Here is a 17,844-nt window from a genome sequence, read left to right on the forward strand (position 1 = left end):
CATTGCATCTTGATTTAGAGCATTTACATTATCATTTGCAAGCAATTAGGGTTTACTTTCTAGGTTGCTTTAGTTTGCTTTCTTGCATTTTTTGACCTTGCACACACACTAGGTCTGCACACACAACATATTTTACAAAACAACTTGGCTATTCATGGAGGTGGAAATCACCGAAGCGGGTGTTTGACTAAGGCAAAACCCTATATAGCCGCCCCTGCCCCTTTTCAGATATTATTGCAGGTTTCGGGATTCGGACGACGCCGCAAGATACAGATCCGGAGAGAGAAAGTTGGGACAACACTCTGTGTGAAATTGCAGAGCAGGAGACCGGGACAGGGGCGCTGGGCGCCCTGGTCCTGCCAGGACAGGGGTGCTGGGCACCCTGGTCCCTGGGACAGAGGCGCTGGGCACCCTGGTCCTCCGGACAGAGAGTTTGCAGACAGTTTCTAGACAGTGTTTCAGGGTGCAGAACAGTGGTTTCCGGTGCAGTTTTTAGGACAGTGGCGCCCGCGCCCCCGTCTCGAACATTTTCAGTCCGATTTTGACTACGGGTACATATCTGCATTCTTATTTCATCCTTGTACTTACAGCTGTTCATTGTTTAATCTCAATTCTGCAATCTTGTTATTAGTTCATACTTGCATTTTGAGATTAGGGTTTGAACTTGCATTACTTGATCTTACAATTTCAACAAGGGAATAGGAATCCTAATAGATATACCGTGGCTCTCTCTTTCACCAAAAGAAGTAGCCAATTGTGCGATATCTCTAGGCTCTTTCGTATTCCGTAATGTGTGTCAAAGAGTAGGATTAGGGTATGTTGACCTAGTCTCGCTTTTTTTCACCACACACACACTATGGTACTTTATCCCATTGACATCTGCAAACACAAGGGCCTTCCAAATTTTAGCATAGTTCTCTTGCATTGAGAGATCAAACACCCTATATAGGCCATGGTCAGCCAATATCAATTGTGGCTTTCTTTTACCTAGTAAACCAATTTTACTAGAAGGGGCAACCCAAACCATCATGTTTGCTGCATGTGGGTCACAATGTACAAATCCATGCTTGAAAATCATCTCTGCAAACGTCTGGCTTATAATTTTTGCAACATCACTTGGCTGAATCCCAAGCACCTTGATGACATCCACACCATTGACTCCCACTCCTTCCATAAACTCCATCGTCAGTAATCTTGATGTACTCAAGTTCCAATTTACATTGGGAATATAAATATACGAGGAAAGATGGGGAGATAATCTTTTGAAATTATAAAAACATTGTTCACTATTCTTTGCCTCATATATGAAATCAAGCTCCTTTGGAAGACTCTCACGTACTTCATCAATCAACCACCTATAACCAAATGCAAGAAACAAACCAGTGCAAAACATTGGTAACCAGCTCCACAGTTGCACTATCAATAGCTGTTGTGTTGGTCAAATGTGTGGGCTGAAACTTGACAGCAACTATCTTGCCATCAAAGGTGCGAGTAGCATGTACTTGAGCAAGCAAAGCAGTTGCCAATGGGATGGGATTGAACTCCAAAAAACACTTCATGGGGAAGCTTTCCAAGTACTTTTGTGAACACATCACAGACTTGTGAATATGAAGATGGGGGACACTTTTTCAACATTGAAGTCCTCATCACTTCTACATACTCCTGAGGAATCAAGTCTTCCAACTGTCTAATATGTTGACCAAGCTTGATATAGATTCCTCCATTTTGGAAACAAAGCTCCTGAAATCGATTTGCACACCTTAGGTGAACTTTATGTTTTTCTTTTATTCTCTCAACACTTCCTTTTCTCCTTTCAATACTCCATTTATTATCATATTGCTGCAACAGTGCCCAATAATATCTTTACTCTGTCACATACTTGCCTGGGAGTATCCGCGGTCTCTTTTGTTAACTGCCAATTTGCAATTTGGTTTAGTAAATGTGCCTCTTTATTGTGACTGCATGGGAGATGAATTTTATCATCATCACTCTTATAACATGTCTCATAATCAAAATCTGCATTTAAATATTCTGAAAATCTTTTATTAAACAAAGTCGCCAATAAAATCAATCCGCGAGCATGAGCCAGGTTGGGCCCCAAAGTGGGTCCGACTAAAAATTATTTTTTTTTCATTCAAATGACCTTAGAAATGCTTCAAGAACCTTAAACATACCTCTGGAATTGATTGACATCATTTTCGGATCATCAAACTGAGTTTTACAACTTTCAGGCACTTACGCCACATTTTCGCATTTAATCGCGAAGACATAATTTTCAAACCTGTCAAAACACCTTTCTGGACCTTGCCATTTGACAGGCGTGTACTCTGATATACAAGCATGAACTATACCAACCTTTTTTTCAAGATGAGTCCTGAGTGAAGAGATATTAATTTTTGAAAATGCCCAACTGGCTTTGTCGACACTGCAGACCTGACGAAGTCAATGTTCTGGCAACACATGATGCCTTTCTCAAAAATACCAAACGACCTCCGTAGACCCTCAAAATTGAAACACAGGTACCTTAAAGTATATTTTAAATCTTTGAATTGTCAGTTCGACCAAAAGTCTGATTGGGTGCAAATGGCGTGCTCATGAAAATAGCAACTTTAACTGATACGACAATGAAAGTACGGATCCCTGAAATAGATGGCTCAATAAACCCTTTTGAAAACCGATCAAACGGATTGGCAGAGGTTTGAAACTTGAAACATTGCTTGTCATTTATACCCATAATTAACTGAAACAAATGTTTTGGCATGACACTTACTGAGGCAACTTTTACACTTATGCAAAACAGGGCTCCAACTAGTAGCTAAAACAAGGACTAGTCAAACCATAAAAACTACAAATGGATTGATCTTCAAAAACTGAGCAAATGGATTCATTAAGACTTGAAAATTTGCACGGAGGCACATGTTCATGCATATAATTGAATATATTTTGAAATTATTCATGAAAATCAATAGGACGAAAGATGTAAGCACTCAAAGTAGGCCACTCAATAAAATATGCATTTGTGCCTAAAATGCACTTTCAGCTCACTGCTCGAAATGGGTACCTCATAAAATGATCCAAACTGAATTTTGAAAGTTGCACATCACTGCATAGGCCAAATGAAAGGTATAGGACACAATTCCTGAGCCTTACCCTTTGAAAATCAACTGTCTCTATTTTGCCCTCTCTCTAACTAGGCCATTCAAACTGACTCATTTGGAAATGCAGAGCAAAATTTTGAAATGGGCCTCTAAACTTGACTCAAATTTAATGAGTCCCAACAGGCCTTTTTAGGGTTTTATTACAATGTCGGTTTTCATCAACAAAAAATGGCAAAAAAAAATTTCTCAGGGGCTGCCGCTTCCTGACCCCTACAGTGGGCTTTGCCCACTTTCCTGGGACCCGACCCGGCCTCGGACCCCAACGAGAATACGTGCTGAGTGTACAGTACTTTGCTAATCAGTCACCACATATCAACAATCTCCCACTTGAAGACTAATCAGACTCCACACCAAACAATCTCCCACTTGGAGACTAATACTAGATGACACCACTGTACTTGCAACATCTACTGAATAAAACACTGGGACTCGACTGGTATAAATTCCACAATTATCAATCAAGAGGACCAATAGAAATTGATGAAGAAATCATCTTCTTTTGTGGAACTGCCTTCGTGAACATATCGATAGGATTGTCACTTGTGTGAATCTTCTCAAGCCGTAACTGACCCTCCTCTAAAATAGTTCGGATGAAGTGGTACCTGAGCTAAATGTGCTTTGTCCTTGAATGAAAAGCAGAGTTCTTCTCAAGATGAATGGTACTCTGGCTATCACTATACAATGGGTGATTCTCATGTGTCTGACCCAATTCCTCTTGAAAATATTGTAACTAAATCATCTCCTTGTTGGCTTTTGTAGCAACAACATACTCAGCTTCAGTGGTTGAAAGTGCAACAACCTTTTGTAGCCTAGAAATCCAACTGACTGTAGTTCCCCCTATAGTAAAAACATACCCTGTAGTACTCCTTCGTGAATCAATATCACCTGCCAGATCAGAGTCAACAAATCCACTCAGAGCAGCATTAGATCCTTTGAAACATAATGCCTTCGTAGTAGTTCCTTTCAAATACTGAAGAATCCATTTCACAACATTCCAATGTTCCATACCCAGATTACTCATAAACCTGCTCACAACTCCCACTGCATGTGCAATATTTGGCCTTGTGCAAACAATTGCATACATCATACTACCAACAACTGATGAATATGGGATGTTAGACATTTTCTTTACCTCTTCTTGTGCCTTTGGGCACATCTCCTTAGTCAATTTGAAATGACTAGCCAAAGGTGTACTAACTGCTTTTGCATCCTGCATGTTAAATCTTTTCAACACCTTCTTTATATACTTGCTTTGGGACAAATTCAAGGTTCTATTTTTCCTATCTTGTGTAATCCTCATACCTAGAATTTGCTTAGCTGCACCCAAATCCTTCATAGAAAATGACCTGGCTAATTTTTGTTTAAGATCATTTATGTGTTGCACGTTAGACCCAGCAACAAGCATGTCATCAACATAAAGCAATAGGATAATATAACTACCATTATCCAATCTCTTAAAATATACACAATGATCATAATGACATCTATGATAACCATGTTCAACCATGAAACTATCAAATTTTAAATACCATTGTCAGGGTGCTTGCTTTAGGCCATACAAACTTTTCTTCAACATGCACACCAAGTTCTCCTTACCTTTGACCTCATATCCCTATGGTTGCAACATGTAAATTTCTTCCTCCAAATCTACATGGAGAAAAGTTGTTTTGACATCTAATTGTTCAAGATGTAAATCATCTATAGCCACAAGACTAAGTACAGTTCTAATTGAAGTCATTTTTACAACTGGAGAAAATATTTCATCATAATCTATACCCTTTTTCTGTGCAAAACCTTTTACCACAAGTCTGGCCTTATATCTTTTTGGACCTCCTTCCTCCTCCTTCAGTCGATAAACCCATTTATTAGGCAAGGCTCTTTTTTCTGCAGGTAAAGGGACTAAGTCCCAAGTCTTATTTTTCATCAAGGAGTCCATCTCCTCTTTCATGCCTAGCTCCCACTATTGTTTGCCATCCACCTACATTGATTCTTCATATTCTTCTGGTTCACCAGAATCAGTTAATAAAATAGAATACAAAGAAGGAGAAAATCTTTCAGGGGGTCTACTTGACCTTGTAGAACATCTAACACTTGCATGAGTTTGTGGGATAATCTATTGTTGTTAAGCATCAAGTACCTATGGCATTTCATTTTCAGGAATCTCATCCAACACCACATATTCTTGTTTGTCCTGTTCATGCTTCTTTTCCTGCATCTGTCCTTTATACATAACCTTCTCATTGAATATAACATCTCTACTTCTAATTATTTTCTTATTTTCAAAATCCCATAATCGATAGCCATATTCATCTATCCCATATCCAATGAAGGTACATTTATGAGATTTAGCATCAATCTTGGTTCTCTTATCTTTATCAACATGGACAAAAGCTTCACAACCAAAAGTTTTCAAAAAAGAATAATTTACCTTTTTACCAGACCATGCCTCCTCTGGAATACCACCATCCAAAGGGGTTGAAGGTCCTCTATTTATCAAATAGATAGTAGTATGTACAACATCTTGTGTATGTAGAAAAGTGAACCTGTAGCTATAAGCACAACACTTCAATTAGTCATTATATGCATGGTTAGTAATCAATAATCAATAAGTAATAAACCATAACAAAGTGACCAATTGCCTTCTAAAAGATGCGATTATAAGATTGCTCTCAGATTTTTATAAGCAATGCCAGTGACTAGACTACACCAAGATAAAAGATTTAATCTATATTATATTAAGCTATATGGATGCAAGATGGATGAATAATTAAAGCAATAATCAATTCAAGAAACAATGGATGCAAGCAATAATGGATGTAAAATGGATGCAAACAATCTAAAAAGCACAATAATCTTCAATGACTCCAGAGCGAAATTAGCATGATAATAATCTCCAAGCATGTTCTCAAAAATCTCAGGGGTATATTGGAATGAGAGCTGAAGACTGACTTATAGAGAATCACAAGAGAGATGATGAAAAAGCTTAATTTTGGATTAATTGAAATAATTGAGAAATGATGTTCAGTTAACCTTGAGATAGATTCCAATTATAGTTTAATTGAAATGCATTCAAATTAGAAGTCCAAGTTGCATTGGAAAATAATAATAAATTAATTCCATGCATATCTAATAAAAATAGATAATTCTGTAATTTATTCAAGAAAAAGGTCTTTTCAATGCAACTGAACTTCTTTTTCTTAAAAGCTTTGAGTTCAAATTTTAGAGAATAATTCAATAATTCAATTAAATTGCTTTTCTGATTTCAAGTTCTAAATTTAAAAAAAGAAATAATATCTCAAGTTTGATTTCTCTCTCAATTCAATTCTTTTTGTTTTATTTTCAATTCAACTCTTTGTAATAAATTAATTCATCTTTTGTAATAAATTAATGCTTTTTGCATGATTGAATGGCAAATTAATTAATTAATTAAATATGCAAGGATATTTAATAAATTAAAATGGGATAATTGATCAAAATGATATTATTGGAAATGATTTGATTAATTAAATAAATATTTAATTAATATTGAGTAGTTGATTTCCCATGTGATATTTGATGATTAAAGAATTAATAATGTACTCAAGATTGATTTAATTGCCTTTGGTTAGGACCTTGGTGATGTTGTTGAGATTAGGGGCCCATGGTTTAGATGACCATTTTTAGGGTATTACATTTGCTCCTCTTTGAATTAATGTGTGAGCAGTGCGTTGGTTCAAAGAATATGTGATGTCTAGGAGATGCCAATTCTGAACTTGATTGATCACGAACTAGATGAAAAGCAAGGTGTTTAGCTTGATCAAAGCTGAATGAAATCTAATTAAAGCGATACAGATCCCAAACTTGATTGAACTGAGGAACGATAGAAAATAAAGATACCGAACTTGAACTTGATTGATCAAGAAGTGGATCTTACTGATCTAGAACTTGATTGAACTTAGATACAGTCAGTGATGATAAAATCGATCTTGAACTTGATTGATCAAGACACGATGAGTGAAGAATGAACTGTTCAGCTTGATCAAGAAACAAATACTGAACACCTGCTTAGATTTAGTGTGATCAAAGATACTCTTGAAACTTTTGATTGAGTTTAAATGAATAATCAACTTGATTTGAAGTGATGAAACTGATTAACATTAAAAGATTAATTCAGATGAAAGAGAGATATTAGCTTGATTTGAAGCGATGAAACTAATATGCCCCTAGCAATTGATTTGATTCAGATGATCGAAAGATCTCAACTTGATGTGAAGTGATGAAGCTGAGATGCCCCTTAGAAATAAGGATTGATTTTCTTTAATTGAAAAGATTTTGCCCGACTTTTGATGAAGATTTGAAAAAATTTCAAGACTTGTGAGATGTGAAGTCATAGGCAATTCTGTGGCAAAAATAAGTTATTTGAGCACAAATTGATTCTGAGGAATTTTTCAAGATTTCGGCGATGATTGATGAGAAATTGAGCGTAGAGTTTATTATAATATTGATGTGTAGAATGAAATTGAATTAAGATTCAGCATTGAAATTTGAGCGCAATTTGAAGAAAGAATGAGCATTTGATGAAAAAAGCACTAAGTGGTCAAAATTGTGAAATTGGCTAGCAAAATGATCTTGAATTTCGATTTCAATCCCGAAAATGGAATCAGAACAAGCAAATTAGCTAAGTGTACAATTTTCATGACCATTAGAGCAAGTTGAAAAATTAGGTTTTAGGCTATATATGGGACAAAAGTGTCATTTTCAAATCATTTTAACCCTTCAAGTTTGAAAATTCAAAAAAGTCTTCTACGAAGAAAATGGTGGTCCCTACTCGTTAGCATCAAATTGAATGCTAGAGACATCACAATCGACCACGAAACTACGAGCCAACAGTAAGTGATCAATCTTAAGCCTATTTATGTTTTCAATTTTGAAATTTTGTGTTCATTTTTCACGTTTTTCGCATGTTTGGGGTCGGGCATCATGTTTTATCATGCAAGACAGAATCCTGTCTCATATGAGAAACTGGTAAAAAGTCTTTTGTCATGTGAAGCCATTAGAATTGTCGTATGCAACCCACCCTTGTGTCGTACGACAGGTTGGTTAGAAGACCATTTTGTCATGCGAAATCTATTAAATTGTCATTTGAGGTTGTTTTCTCGTACGAGAACCATTCCTGACTCATACGAGATGCTACTTTAACTGTGTTTTATCGTTTGAAAGGCAGTGATCATTTTTTAAAGGGTAAACATGAAATTTTGGTTTTGCATTTGACTTATTTGGATTTGCATGATGTTTAACTTCTCTTGTAGGCTCATTTGGAATGTTTTCTGATGCTCGTTGTTCGTTTTTTTTTTTTTGTAGTTTCGATTACCTCCTGTGTTGTTTAGATGTGTTTATCCTCCAATGATGGTATTAGTTTGTCATTTATCTGAGGTTGAGCAGGCTCATGTTGATTTATGTGGCTTGACTCATTTATTGCGATTACCTGATATCTGTGTGAATCACGGGATGCTCACAAGATTAGTAGACTGGTTTCATTCGGAGCATAATACATTTCATTTGCTAGTTGGGGAGTTGACTATCACTCCCGAGGATGTGTACAGGATTCTTTGTATCCCTTTTACTAGGGATAAGGTGGATTATGATACCGTGTTATTACTGATATTACAAGCACTTAGGAACATATTCAGGGATCCAGACATTTTGACTCATTCCATGAGTTGGGACATATTGATGAGCAGGTACAGTGAGGAGTATCCCCTAGCATGTGTTCTAGCAAGGTTCATCGGTTGCTTTTTGATGTCGGACAAAGGGCAGCAAGGTTTCCAGAGCGGATGGGGCCGGATGCTAGAGAGGTTGATAGAGACCCCTCAAAGACTTGGATGGGGTTCTTGTTTATTGGCCCACATGTATTGGGAGATGCATGAGATCGTTTACAAAGATGGGTAGAGCATGGCTATGGGTGTATACATTTTGTAGGTGTGGCCTTGGGAGCACCTTCCTGTTTGTCGGCCAGTAGTAGATGACAGCAGAGAGCTTGGGCAACTAATCATTTATAGGTATGCCAGATATATCACACAGCCCCATCTAGGCAAGACGGACTTCTGGAGATGGCAGCTTGATGACCTGATAGTCATCGTATGGAGACCATACAAAGGATTGGAGTTGTGGGATGACTAGTGGAGGGTTTGTAGGGACCTTTTTTTGACATGCCCACTGATCAGGAGATCACAGACTGTTGTGGAGCGATTCGTCATTTCACGAGTGATGAGGTAGTACGGCTGGCCTTAGGGGATCTTGTAGGAGTATACAACATATGCTCGATATGCAAATGAGGAGAGATAGGGATGATCTTTGTGGTTATCATATGCGTTGGTGATGCAGGAGTTGACAGGGTTACACCACCTAAGATGGGATTACCTAGATGATGTAGTAGATGCGGGGATATTGCCCCAGTATAGAGATTATTTTCAGCAGCATCTGTTCCCACATTTTATAGATCCAGGTGAGTAGGCTCCGCATATTGAGGATGTTGAGGAGGATGCCCCTGCACCAGCACAAGGACAGGGCCAGAGGTAGGGTCAGGCATAGAGAGTTGAGGCTCCGCGATGAGGTAGTGGTGATCTAGGTGCTAGCAGTAGCAGGGTACTAGCTGAGGGTGCACAATAGAGGGGTGAGGGTGGATCCCTTGGGCAAGTTGGAGTTAGATTGGGCCCGATTGAGGAGGAGCGATTAGCTCCTAGACAGGTATGATAGTGGAGAGAGGAGTAGAGTGGAGGTGGTGGTGGAGGTGGAGATGGGGGTGGAGATGGGGGGCCTACAAGAGAGTAGGGGATAGATACTGGATGGTCGATGAGGGCATGTCTTGTAGAGCTACAGTTATAGTTGACAGTGGCGTAGACTTAGCTGGCGGAGTGAGACCGACAGCTGGCCGAGGTGAGGGCCGAGTGTGATCGCCAGATCACAGCATTGAGAGCAGAGTCAAGAGTAGAGATAGAGTCTCTATGATAGGAGGTCTTTCTCTAGAGCAGTAGGGTGACATATTATATGGTGGCATATAGTGTCGCAGTTCTTGTTGCACAACAGGTGCAACCCTATTCGCAGTATATGGCATGATCGGAGGGAGCTCAGGCACCGCGCCAGGATCCCAGACATTAGGCTTCTCCTCCTCCACTAGGCGATGAGAGAGAGGGCACTAGCTAGATGATTCTTTTTTTGTAGCTCAGATATATTTTTTTTGGTAGACACCCCCATTTTTTGTAGCCTATACGATTCTTACTCTGATGGGAGTTTGTATATGTCATTGGACATCATTTTGTACTCTTATACTTGACATTATATACATACACAAGATCCAATTTGACTTCATCATACTTGTGTTGATTCGTTTATGAGATGTCTCTTATATGCTTTATTCTATATGTATGCATTTCTTTGCCATATGAATGTATGTAATGCAAATGATTATGAATGTATCTTTTTGTTTCTTTTATATGCAAATAAATGATAATGCAAATGAGTAACAATAAAATGTATGAAGCTATATGAAATGTTATGTATGCAACTAAAACATCTCAAAACAAAAGTACTCAATCAAAGAAATGAAGATAAAAAGACCACTTAGCGTAAGAAATGATGATGCTTTCAGCTCTCTTTCAGAAGATGAAGAGATTATTACCATACTGGAATCACTCTAGATTCACAAAAATGCAAAATGATATGCAAAATGATGTGCAAAATGCAACCTAAACCTAGTCATTGGATTTAAAATACTTAAGATTCATCACTGAGCATAATGAATACAACGGGTAGGTTAGAGTTCCTTTTTCTTTCAATGTGCAATATTAATTATCTTATCCGCAATGACCCTTTTTTTGTTCATATCCTTGGACAGATTTCGCAGGGACCCAAATTGCATCATAAAGAAATTCCCTCAAAATGAACAAAGAAATGATATGGACCTCCCTATAGCATACAAATAAGCGGAGTCGAGGTATGTGAGGTGATTTCACCTTGATGTGAAGGCTCTTATCATAGACACTCAACTAATTTATATGTTTCCAGATCATCGAGATCATTCCTACAAGCAGAAAACAAAGAAAATATTATGCCCCCCAAATCCTTTCTCCTCTTAGTCATAATAGACTTCCTCGAGTTACTGAGAGGGACAGTAATCGAAAATCAATATAAAAGACAACATACAAAGAAAATTTTCATTCATAGCTCAAACTGTTTAGTGATTGTTTTTAGTTATGTTGTTTTGCTTGTGAACTCAGTGATAAACTCTTTGGTAGTTAGGAGACAGGTGACTGACTCGGAGTGGACGACCAAGTTTCACTGACAAAAAAAATGACTTGGTTGACACTGCTTAAGATATGTAATATGCTCTGTCGAGTAACCTAAGACTAGGACGTTGATCAGTTTCTAGTCATGAGGGTTCCAACGAACCAGGATGTTACGAAAGTGACTGAAAACATGTACAAATGAAAGCAAACGATGCATGAAAGTGGGAAATGCCAATGTTGCGTTGATAGATAGAGCGATTGAGTACAAGAGGTGCCTGTTTGTCAAGTTTTCACCTGCTTGGCAGAGATTCATTTTTTTTTTACCAAGGTGCTTGTTTACCAGGTTTTCACCAGGGCAATTTTTTTTCTTTTATATTTTTCTTTTCTTTTCTTTTTTTTTTTTTGATTTTTTTGATTTTTTTTTAATTTTTTTTTTAATTTTTTTTTTTTTTCAGGGCCTTTTCCAACTATACAAATTTGCTGGAGCAGAGAATGCTAAGCAAAGAATTTATTCAAGTGGATGGTTCTAATCAGTTCACATAGCTATTCTCCTTCTAAGTTTGAGAGTTGATAGGCACCAGAGCCAAATACTACAGTAACAATGTAGGGACCCAGCTAGTTGGGTTCAAACTTCCATTTATTATCGTGAAACCGTTGATTTTTTGGATTCTCTCTCAAGACTAGGTCACCAACTTGAAATTCTCTTTGTCGAACTTTCTTGTTATATCCTCTGGACATTCTCTTTTGATACACTCTGAGATGATCAAACGCCACTTGTTGACGCTCATCCAGCAACTCGAGTTCTTGCAATCTAGATATTCTATGATCTTCATCAGTAACAAGACCTTGCAATGAAACTCTTAGAGACGGTATTTGTACTTCAATAGGTAATACTGCTTCGGACCCATACACCAAAGAGAAAGGTGTAGCCCTAGTATGTGTTCTGATACTAGTTCTGTAAGCCCATACTGCAAGATTGAGCTGCAGATGCCAATCCTTCCCGGATTTGTTTACTGTTCTATGTAAGATAGTTAGTAGGTTTTTGTTAGATGCCTCGACTTGTCTATTACCTTGAGGGTAATATACTAATGACCAGTGTTGCTTTATTTTGAATTTCTCACAAAGCTCATCTAGATCTTTATTCTTAAACAAACCTCCATTATTAGTCATGATGGATGAAGGTATCCCATACCTAAAAATTATATAGTTTAGGATGAATAAGGTGACTTGTTTACTAGTTGCTTTGATAAGCGGAACTGCCTCTACCCACTTGGTGAAATACTCAGTGGCAGTTATGATGAATTTATGTACATTGGATGAAGCCGGATATATCTGACCAATGAGATCAAAGGCCCATTGCTGAAAAGGCCAGTGTGTATGAGATCCCTTGCCCGGGCATGTATGAGATTTCCATGAAGCTGACATTTCTCACAAGTCTTAGCAAATTTAATGGCATCTTTTTCCATATCTGGCCAATAGTAGCCAGCCCGTAATAGTTTCCGAGCTAAAGTAAAACCATTCAAATGAGATCCACAAATACCTTCATGAACTTCCGATAATGCACATTTAGATTCTTCAGTTTCCAGACATCTAAGCAATGTACCATCCAAACCTCATCTAAATAAATCATTAGCTATGATAACATACCGTGAAGTGTTTCAAGTTAGGTTTCTTTTCTCGTTACGAGTAAGGTTTTCAGGGATAATTTGATCGCATAGATAGAAATAGATGTGGTTGTATTGGGATGAGTCATGTTGAATAATAGAACAGACTATTTGGGTCTCAGGAGAATCATAAGCGGGGTAATATAACTCTTCCACCAGGAAATAAAAGCAAAAATTGGACTCCTGTAACTCAGGTATAGATTCCAAGGTGGCCATAGCATCTGCTGCCCTATTTGCTAATCTATGAATCTATTGGAATGATACAAAAGCAAAGTACTTCTTGAGATCATCCACCATCCTCTTGTAAGGCATCAATTTCTCATCATGAGTTTGATATGTATCGTTGATCTGATTGATGACTAGCTGAGAATCTCCATAGATATATAATTCAATAACCTTCTATTCAATGGCTAGTTTTATCCCATTCACCAAAGCTTCATATTCTACAATGTTGTTTGTGCAAGGGAATAGAACCTTATAAGACTTTGGGATTGAATACTTCTGAGTAATGAATAATATGCCAGCACCTGAACCATTTTGAGTAAAGGAACCGTCGAAGAACATCTTCCAGGGTTGTTGAGTAAGATGCATTATTGATTCATCTAGGAACTCGATGTGTAGTGGTTGAGTATCCTCAAGCGGAGCTTCAACAAGTTGATCAGAAATTACCTATCCTTTTATGGCTTTGCATTCCACATATTCAATGTCAAACTCTCTAAGGATCATAACCCATTTCACCAATCTTCCGGTGAGTGTTGCTTTATTAAGAAGATACTTGAGTTGATCAATTTTGGCCACCAACTTGACTGAATGTGCTAGCATATAGTGCCTCAGTTTCTGTGATGTAAAGACTAATGCTAAGCATGCTTTTTCTATTATACTATAGCTTATTTCATAAGACACCAATGTCCTGCTGATGTAATAAATAGCTCTTTCCTTTTTGTTGTCATCTTGTTGCGCCAGAAGTGCCCCCAGTGATGAATCAGTTGCCGATATATATATATAAGATTAGTGGCTTACCTTGAATAGGTGGCATCAATATCGGTGGATTAGAAAAGTACTCTTTTATCTAGTGAAGATGTTGTTCACATTGCTGATCCTTGTTGTATATTATTCCTTTTCTCAGTACTTTTGTAAAAGGTTGAGCCTTGTCTGCTAGCTAAAAAATGAATCTTCTAATAGATTTGAGACGTCCTTGTAGACTTCTCATTTGACTGATGTTCTTTGGAGGTGACATTTCCATTATAGCTTGGACCTTCTCAGGACCAACCTCGATTCCCTTCTTTGAAATGATGTAGCCAAGTAGCTTACCAAATGTCACTCCGAATGTACACTTCTTTGGATTTAATCAGAGCTTGAATTTTTCCATTCTGTCAAGTATAGGACCTAAATCTTGAATATGCGTTGATCTTTTCATAGTCTTCACTAAGGTGTCATCAACATAATCTTCCATATTCTTATGCATCATGTCATGAAAGATAGTTGTAACTGCTCTTTGATAGGTCGGCCCTGTGTTCTTTAACCCAAATGGCATGACATTCCAGCAAAAGGTTCCCCATGCACAGGTGAAAGTTGTCTTTTCTTGATCTCTGGGAGCAATTTTAATCTGATTGTAGCTAGAAAATCCTTCCATTAGTGAGTACATCTCATACCCAGCTATCATGTCGACTATCATATAAATATTTGGCAATGGAAAGTCATCTTTTGGACATGCTTTTCTGAGATCTCTAAAATCTATACAAACTCTGATAGATTTATCTGCCTTCGACACAAGCACTATGTTGGAAATCCATTCAACATAATCTATTGCTCTGATAAATCCAGCTTTGGGCAGTTTCTCTAGTTCAGCTTTGACCAATAACGCTACATGCGGGTGCATCTTACGGAGTTTTTGTTTAACTGGTTTTACTCTTGGCATGATTAAGAGATGGTGTATAATGAGATCAGGGTCCAAGCCTGGCATATCTGAGTACGTCCATGCAAAGTTTATTTTATTTTCTAAGAATAGTTGAGTGAACTCCTTCAATTCTTCTACTGATAGTGATTGAGCTACGTGAATGATTTGTGGTGTTTCTTGATTCCTGATATTCACTGGCTGAGTTGGCTCGATCAATATGGAAGACCGCTCCTAGAAATGACTGGACAGTATACCAAGTATCTCACCTCCAAGCACCTCAAAGAGGTTTTCACCTTTAGGTACATCCTTTATTTTCTCTTTTTTATATTCTGACACTGCCACAATGTGCTTTTCGCCATCAGATCTTTTATTTTTATTTTTCTTGTTTTTGTAACTAAGATACTTGATATCCGCTTCAGTCATATTTTCACTCTGTTCACTGGTGGAAGAGTTGATAGGTTTGACTGCATTGAGATAATAGGATAATGTATAGTCATTGGAAAAAGTAGGTATATCCATGGGTTGGTTCTGTAAAGTACAGTCAATCAATTCAGGATGTACTAAGGACAAATTTTGGATAGGTTCAAGAGCGTTCATGGTATTGTTATCACAGCTAGGGATCAAAAAGTCAAGTTCCAAAATGATACCTTGCGTAAGTGTCTTGAGACCAGGAAGAGTTAGATCATGATTATTAAAGTTCACATTAATATTTAATCAATATAATCCAATAGACATACTTGTAACGTTGTTTACTATGCCAAACTAGATGTCATATCATGGTTTAACTACAATAAGACTAGTAGGCAACTTTTCATTGTTTGTATCAGATGATTCAGAATTTGAGGCTGAGTGGATATCATCATGAATAGGACTATCATCAGAGCCATCAGAGTCATTGGATGAAGTTTCCAAGCCTCTTTCAAGTGATTTAGTAAGCATATGTATGGTATCAATACCAACATCTTTAATGCTACAAGTTCCTTCATGTTGTGGTTCATTTGTCATTTGTATCAGACACACCTATTGACATGATCTCATTATTTCTGTGATTTTTTGTTGTCTACTCCATTCAGCTTCTTCAAGACTGATGACTAGTTCTTGTTCTATACCTTCTAACTCTTGTGTAGTGCTATAACTAATTTGTTCTATTTTAGGATAAGGGCACATAGATGAGAAGCTTTCTAGTATTCTTCCTTCTTTCAATCCTTGTTCATAATTTGCTTGCCTCTTTTGTTTGATTTATTGTATTTCCCTCTATTTTTATGCGCATTAGCTCTTGAGTATCATCTATGACACCACTAGATTCTTCTGGAGTTTCTGTAGTGGATGTGTCTGAAAGATAGTTAGGACCCCATTCATACTCGTTTGAATCAGTCTTTGAATCATCTACTTGTTGCCTGATAGTATATGTGACTGGAACTTTTAATGGTGAAAACAATTCTCTGATTCTTACGACTTCATCTCTTATATCCTTAGGAATCTCAACTTCTTGTATTATCATAGCTGATACCATCGAAGCCTGGGCACTGACTATTTCTTCTTTCTTGTCTGTTGATTCCTCCTTCTCTTTTCTACACTCTACTTTTGTTTGTTTAGTGTCTGCTTCATGTAATGTTAAGGTGATATCTTTTTCGAGCATTTAGACTTAGAAACATGTTTTTGGTCTGATATCTTTTTTGGATTGTATCCCAGTCCAGCCTTATCATTTGTGGATTTGGTTTGTAGCTGAATTGGTTCAGTAATACCTTCCTTTTGTTTGCCCAGAGGACCAATACCTGGGTATCCCATACGTTGAATTATTTTATAGCCAGGACCATATTGGTTTGAGGAAATCTCATAGTGTCGTACCTCCTCATTTTGACTATCTTCCTTAAAGAGATAGTTAAGCACATCATCCTCTTCTATTTCATCTACCAAGGAGGTAGAAGACTGTACAAAGAGACCATCATATATGGTATTCAGAGCCAAAGTTTTTGTTAGCATAGCCTCTGATGGCTTGCCCAACTATTTTGGCAATGGAGGGAGAGAAACTAATGATAGTACTGATTCTATCTTGTAGCCATCCATGCCGGTATCTGTAATCTTCAATCTCTTTTCTAAGTCTTTCATCAAAGTTTTTGGATCTTCATTTGGAGAGGCTGCCCTATTATGAGGCACAAAAGTATCTGCACCTTTTGTCAATGCATTACAAATGACATTTTTATCAGCAGGAATACTGACTTCAGCTTCGTTATAGGGAAACTTTAAGCATTGGTGATACGTTGACGGTACTGCCTTCATTTCATGAATCCACGGCCTGCCTAGTAAAATACTGTATGACAATGGAATATCAAGAACTTGGAAAGGGAATTCTCTCTCTACTGGTCCCACTTTGATTGGTAATGATACTAGACCTTTGGAGGTCCCCTCTTCCTCATCATAGGCTTTAATTGTTATTTTATTGCCTGGATCAATGACATTTTTAGAGAATCCTAGTTGTGTAAGCAGATGATAAGTACAGATATTCAACCCCACGCCTCCATCTATCAAAACATGTTTGACTCTGTGTTTGTGGATCATGGCTTCAATATGCAATGGCTGGTTATGTGGATGATTTAATGAATTGTCATCTTCTTCAGAGAAGGTCAACTAGTGAGGTGAAGTCAGATGACCCAGGTCATAGACTGAAATCGATCAATGTCTAAATCTTTTGGTACATTGGTAGTGAGCAATGCTTTGTCTAGGATTTCCTTGTGAGCAGATGAGAATTGTAGCAATTCAAAAATTGAAATTTGAGCATTTGTCCTTTTTAACTGTTCAACTACGCTATATCCAGAGGATGATGATGAAGTTAACCTTTTAAATTTATCAAAGGTTGACTC

The 17,844-nt window shown here is 37.6% G+C and overlaps 1 pseudogene; it reads right to left on the reverse strand.

Annotated features, from left to right (window-relative positions):
* Nucleotides 1-17,844, reverse strand: part of LOC131063065 (putative ABC1 protein At2g40090) — an 86,115-nt pseudogene that overhangs the window by 12,336 nt on the left and 55,935 nt on the right.

The sequence above is a fragment of the Cryptomeria japonica genome, chromosome 11, assembly GCF_030272615.1.
Source record: "Cryptomeria japonica chromosome 11, Sugi_1.0, whole genome shotgun sequence".
NCBI lineage: Eukaryota > Viridiplantae > Streptophyta > Pinopsida > Cupressales > Cupressaceae > Cryptomeria > Cryptomeria japonica.